This window comes from Arctopsyche grandis, chromosome 2 (genome assembly GCF_051622035.1).
Source record: "Arctopsyche grandis isolate Sample6627 chromosome 2, ASM5162203v2, whole genome shotgun sequence".
Lineage (NCBI taxonomy): Eukaryota > Metazoa > Arthropoda > Insecta > Trichoptera > Hydropsychidae > Arctopsyche > Arctopsyche grandis.
Genome location: NC_135356.1, coordinates 36962402 through 36968893, shown reverse-complemented (window position 1 = coordinate 36968893; position 6492 = coordinate 36962402). Strand labels below are relative to the sequence as shown.

The window sequence follows — 6492 nt, the reverse complement described above, 5'->3', positions numbered from 1 at the left end:
GACTACGCTAAGACAAACTCAAACCAGCAGCATATATCAGTGGTTAGCGTGTAATGCTTTCAACTGCGTGTTCACGGGTTCATTCTCTGGCCTGGAACTGCTGGCCAGACCTTGGATACGTGACTCCAGATCGATTTTTTCCTATCAGAGTTTGTCAATTTATCTGATTTCATTAAAACGGTTCCAAAAGTGGGCAACTTGCCCTACCTGAGTTTATAGCGTCTCAAATTTGCTGATATATAAAAATTTTTGTCAAATTTGTACATAGATGTCTCTATGATGTTCTGTTGATTGTTTATCGATATTTATTTGTCCAGGAAGGCGCGTTGAGGTTTGCCTGTTAGGCCTTTCTGGTGTATATAATATAATAAGCTAGTAACGATTATAATCCGGATTTAATATTGTTTTTCATTTGAAACTACATATAATAGATAGTAGAAATTTTAAATATTATGTAAGAAGCTATATGTACTTGTGTAAAATGAAGAATACCAAGAAAAAAATCTAATTTTGAGGGACCGAAAGTCTTCTTCTCCGTGTTTTAAAGCTTAAAATCCCATTTTGTAATACTTACCAATTCGAGATTTTTCTTTTTCAATCAAGATCTACCATTTTATTACTTATGCAAGGTATTTCAATCGTCTGTAATATTGTTTTATATGTAAATAAAGGTGTAGTTTTCTGCAGTTTATACAGGATACAGTTATTTCAAGGAAAGTTGTGTTCGCGTAGAAAAACTACGTATAGATTGGTTAAAATTTATTTCTTTCAAATGTGTTTTACAAAAATTGCATAGGCCATTTTAAATCAATCACATACATAATAATGAAAGTACATGTTTATATTAATTTATATATACAGTGTGCAACAATTGCAAAAATTTAGTATATGGGGAAAAAACAGTCAAAAATCTTACATTTAAACAAGAGACTCACTATCGCTACGAATTTCTATGACTTGCCTTAAAAATTATTGTCACATACAAAGTGTTATCTAAAGTGTTTCTCAAACATGCTACTTACTTATTATATTCAATCAAATTTTGTTAGAAAGTATTCAATCTAACTACAGTACGACTACTACAAAATAAATTCTATACACAGTATATTATTAAAATCATTCGTCTATCCCGTGGGCTTCCAACCGCGGAAATTCAATGTATGCACTTTTAAAACCTCCTAATTAAATCTGAAGCGTCAGCTCTCTTCAGGGATAAAAATCACTTAAAACGCATCACAAGCGAATAAAAACAACTACATACATACATCACTAAAGTACAGACTTTCGTCGGTCTCGTTTTGGTTGACACGGTTTAAACACCCAGTCTATTCAGTGTTCATTGAAAATTTTCTTGGTGTATGTTTTGGCCATGTTTCAGTCCAAGTCAATTTAAGTCAACGATTAAATGAATATGTATAAATTTAATAACCTGAACACAATACAATAACAATAATTAGAGACAACTGGCACAAATGAAATTAAGCCGACCGGTATTGAAAGATTTAAATTGACAATTAAAATTAATATTTCCACATTGGAATGGCATTGGTTAATTTACACTTTAATAAGCTAACAATATTGTTTGAAAGATTCAATTAAATTAAAACAAAATCGGTGTGTGTCAATGAGATAATTCTTATTATAATAATATATATGTATTAAAAAATAATATTATTTTAAATAATTATGCAATGATTCAATCTTTTCATTTTGACAATACATTTGTCCTAAATTTATGGAAGAATCTTTTAGAATTGGAGCGAAATTTCGCCGTCTTGTTGATAGAATTGAAACAGACCTTTCCAGGCTGAAGTACTAGCGTTTAGATTCATAATAGATACAAATCTTATTTCAGAATAGTACAATATGCACATTTGAAGTCCTCGTTGAGTAAACATAAGATAGAACTACTCAAAAAAGTGTCGGAGACAATATCAAAGAAACGAAGACGTTTTGAAAGAATATTCTCTCAGTTGATTCAGGTCTAATATTCCAAGGACTCTTTTCTAGGAGAGACGAGTAGATATTTTGTCTATTGAGACGAAAAAATGTTCTGTATCTTTTTCTTTTAATATAGAAGACTCGGTTGTTTGATACAGAAATATACTCTGATACTTTTCAAGAAGAGAAGATCGTTGTAAGAAGACAGATATACTTTGATTGTTAATGGAAAGAAGTTTCCGGATGTGGAGAGGGCCGAAGGCTAAAACTGCAACAACCAAGTTTGAGGTTAGGAAATATAGGACGCTTTCAAGATGTGCATATTATACAAATACAGTTGAGCAAATATACTGTGTCGATCCTCACGAGAACTGCAAACAAAGACTCTCAACCAGAAGTTTCTAATACTTGACATAATATAACTTATATAGTTGGCAGCGTACAGGAAGGGGCAAATATACTCGGAGTATTATTGTAAAGATCCTCGTTATTGAGAGACCGACTGAGAAGAAGAAGAAGATAGTGCTTTTATTTATGCTTTGTGTTATTTGGTCCGTCTTCCCGGAATAATCAGAGGCTCTAGCTGCATTTGGAGACCTACGTAGGTTGAATAAAACAATAATTGTAAAGTATAGAGAGCATTTATTTAACAATTGAAATTGACAATGGATCGAACCAAGTCAAACAGATGAGGGGTCGAGGGGGGGTGGTGGTGGGGAAAAATACAAGACTTTGTGTTTTTGTATTTATTGAACTTAAATTCAATTTCGGCATCGGTTATACATACCGATCGTTAAAGTGTAACAAATCAAAAATTGGATTAAAATAATAAAAAAATAAAAAGTAAAGAAAACACAGCGTACTTTATGTATGTATAATAAATACTGCTGTGATTTTAAATACTTGAACATACTCATATTGCACATCTCACATTCGTTATACACATTGTTTTGACTAAAATTCTTAAATAAACAACAATAATTAGAGTAAAAATAAATTGATACAATTTATAGGTGAACGTTCGGGTGTGTTTTTTAGTCTATATATTTATTTAATGCAATTCCGACAGGTTTTTTGTTTAAATATTTAATTGATTGATTAAAAACGAACGCCTTTTGGTGAATGAAACGTACAATTAATTAGTTTGGATAGTACTTATTCTTTTTGATTAAATTTTTACATCCCGTCGGTTCGAAATTGATGCGACAAGAAAGATAATGATAGTGATAATAAAAATAATAAAAAAATGCTTTTAAATTGTAAATATATATACTCGTTATACAATATTATATATTTAAAATCATTTAATTCTAAACACATTCTCATCTAACATATTGCAACATAATAAATATAAGTGATTATAGATTGAATAGAATATAGAAGTATTTTTATTTAATTTTTTTTTTTAATAATATATTACGAAAAATCACAGGTGAAAAAAGAAATATATTCAATGTTTCACTCTTAAAAATTACCACTACAATATTCTAGCTATATAAAACTTAATCCAATATAAGTTAAATGTGAATCAATTTGGGAACACTGAGCATAACTCATCCCCGCACTCTCGATAAATATTTTTATTTATCGCAAAAGATAACGAGATGGTTATATATATTATAATTATATTAAAAAAATAATATAAATTTAACTATAGTGTGCTGGCCGAACGATCAGCTTTGCATTGTGCCTTATATGTTTTAAATGCGGTTAGTTTATGCGACGGTGAGATTAATATATTTTATACATAATTTTTCTAGCGGATTATTAAAAAAAAAAACAACAAATATACATACATTAATACACAATAAATATACAAAAAAAATGTATCATGTATATATAAATATAATAAAAAAATACATTGTCTCATTACTATGCAAAGGAAGAGGCAAATGAAATGAAGTATTCAAAAGAAAACAAAACAAAAAAAAAAAAACCAAAAAAAAGAAACGAAACAATTCAAAATTTGAATGGAATTTGTATATTTATTATATACAAGTGTGGCGTTCCTTTATCTACATACATTTGTGTCTCCGTTCTGGTAGAAAATCTACATTTACTCATAATATATTACAATGATTATTAATTAATATACATGAGACTTTGAGTCATTATTAAACATCATCAATGTGATGAGGAAGACGTGCACGTGAGAGTGTAATGTACGAGTGCACGAGCAACGTTAGCAACAGCTTTGCATCGACCGGCAAAAATCGAGACCAGACTTGCAGAACATTGAATCTGAAACATTAGACAAACTATGAAATCATTGATCGAATCACACAAAACAAACAAAAACAAACACACACATAAATATATATGGAATGGAATCAGCCGTAAAACGATATAAATTCGCTTATATAATAATATTGTTTTATTTCTATAATAAGACTTTCAATGCGAATCGACGCATTACCATGAAGCTACATACTATGTGGAGATATTTAATACATTTCAAAGTACATATAAATCATCTATAGTTAGTGTAAAATCTATTTTTTTTTTTTGTATACTGAGATGATATGGAATCCAGTCGGTAGTCCGTGTTCTGACGATGCATCTGATTGATTGACGCATCGACTTCTCACTCCAATTGTGTATCAATGCCGTGTATATATTAATGCTTTCTTCGTATTAACCCTTTGCCCGCGGCAATAAATATAGCGAACAAGTCCTGTACGCGACGCGGCGCCTTTTTCGCAAATTTGGCAATCGAGTTTTCGACCTTAAATATAGATTTTAATATGTACTCAAGTAACCAGATATGTTAATTAACACATAAAGTATTATTTTAAACAATAAAATACATAATATATCTCGTAGTTTAGGCTTAATTGTCAAATAATCATTCTTCATACAATTGAGACGTATCGTATATTGTTTAACAGACGTGACGTCACATAAACGAGGTTTCAGTATGGTTCCACAAAAAAAACTAATTTTGACTGGTATATATTCATTTTAAGCAAATTGAATAGATGGCATTCAACTCTCAGTAATATGTTCAACCAATTTTGAACCTTAAAACAGATGAAATAGGCGCATATAAGGATCAAAATCCCGTGCAAAGTTCAGAAATTCTATGGAAGACAGCCGCGGTACAGACTTGTCGCACAAAGCTTCCATAGAAGACGGCCGCGGGCAAACGGTCAAAAGACTACACTGTATAGATAACATCTAAACGTAGAATCTTACACATTAACAGACAAACTTTCATATTATATAATAATAAAATGACAAGCGGAGGCTGCTGCAATAAATACCCCATTTAAGAGTGCGATTTGAAAATTCCTATTCGATTTTATCTTTGTATATATGGTGACTTGCCTTTTCAAAGTGAACGATGAAGCAACTCCATCTACAAAATCATTTTTTAATTTTTATAATGATGCATAGTCAATTTATACTAACATTGTGTCACAAATAAAATAAATTACAAACGCACATTAAAAATGAAAGTGCATTATATCACATAACATCTAATTTTGCAACAATATATATATATATATACATATATATATATATATATATATATATATATATATATATATATATATATATATATATATATATATATATATATATATATATAATTTTGTATAGTTGACATACATACAACGAAAATCCATTAACTTGTATACATGTTTTAACCTTTCCACCGCGTACGACTACTATACATGTCCTAGCGAACATGCCCTCAGCGCGCGAGACATGAATAGATGTCCAACCTGTATAAGAGCCGTCTATTGTGTTAAAATTTTATAACTTGGTTGAAAATATTACTAAATGTATACTTTACCAAATTCAATAGATGGCAGTAGTCAAAAAAAAAAAAAAAATATAGGTTGTAAAATTCAAAAAAATATTACAACCTATATTTATAGTCGAAAACGCGATAACAAAATCCGCAAAAGAGCAGCCGCGTACAGGGCATGTTCGCTAAATTTGGTGACGCGGGCAAAGGGTTAATGAACGAATCACAAGTACATACCATTAAAAAATATAAAAAGAAAAATATGCGACTCTCGTTGATCAGATGTGATGTTTTACTTATAATTGAACCAAAATGAGGTTAAGTGCATTTTTTTTTATATTTTGTATTTAAAATAAATCCAATTTTCTTCCATTTAAAGTTTTATTAAATTCAATTTGTAGATAGTTTGAAAGAGAAATATAGCGAATTCGTCTGCAGTCAAGGTAGCTGAAATAAAATATAAGCAGTGGCGGCTCGTGAGAATCCAAAGGGGGGGGGGGGGGCTACCGAGATTATTCGGGTTGTAGTAGCTCATTGACCATACCGGTGATTAAATGCAGACAAAAATAGCATGCAAATGTTATATACTGGGAGGTCTGCAGCCCTGCAGTTCATATTAACGGCAAAAATTGCATGCATTTGTGCTATACTGGGACGAGCCGCCATTGAATATAAGTGCTTTTTTTTTTTTTACTTTATATACATCTAAAGCCCTCAAGATGAGGCCACCCCCCCCCCCCTTCCCACGAATATACTTTAAGAGAGACCATTTTGTCGGAGGACGAGACGGTTGTCCA

At 30.9% G+C, this 6492-nt stretch overlaps 1 protein-coding gene across 3 annotated transcripts in view; it reads right to left on the bottom strand.

Moving 5' to 3' along the window:
* Nucleotides 1-3901: 3901 nt before the first annotated feature.
* The window catches only part of DIP2 (disco-interacting protein 2), a 154898-nt gene continuing 152307 nt past the window's right edge, over nt 3902-6492 (bottom strand). For all 3 annotated transcript variants that reach the window (XM_077445954.1, XM_077445955.1, XM_077445956.1), the window contains one exon: nt 3902-4182. The gene's annotated coding sequence lies outside the window, so the exon portion shown is untranslated. The remainder of the gene's footprint in view (nt 4183-6492) is intronic.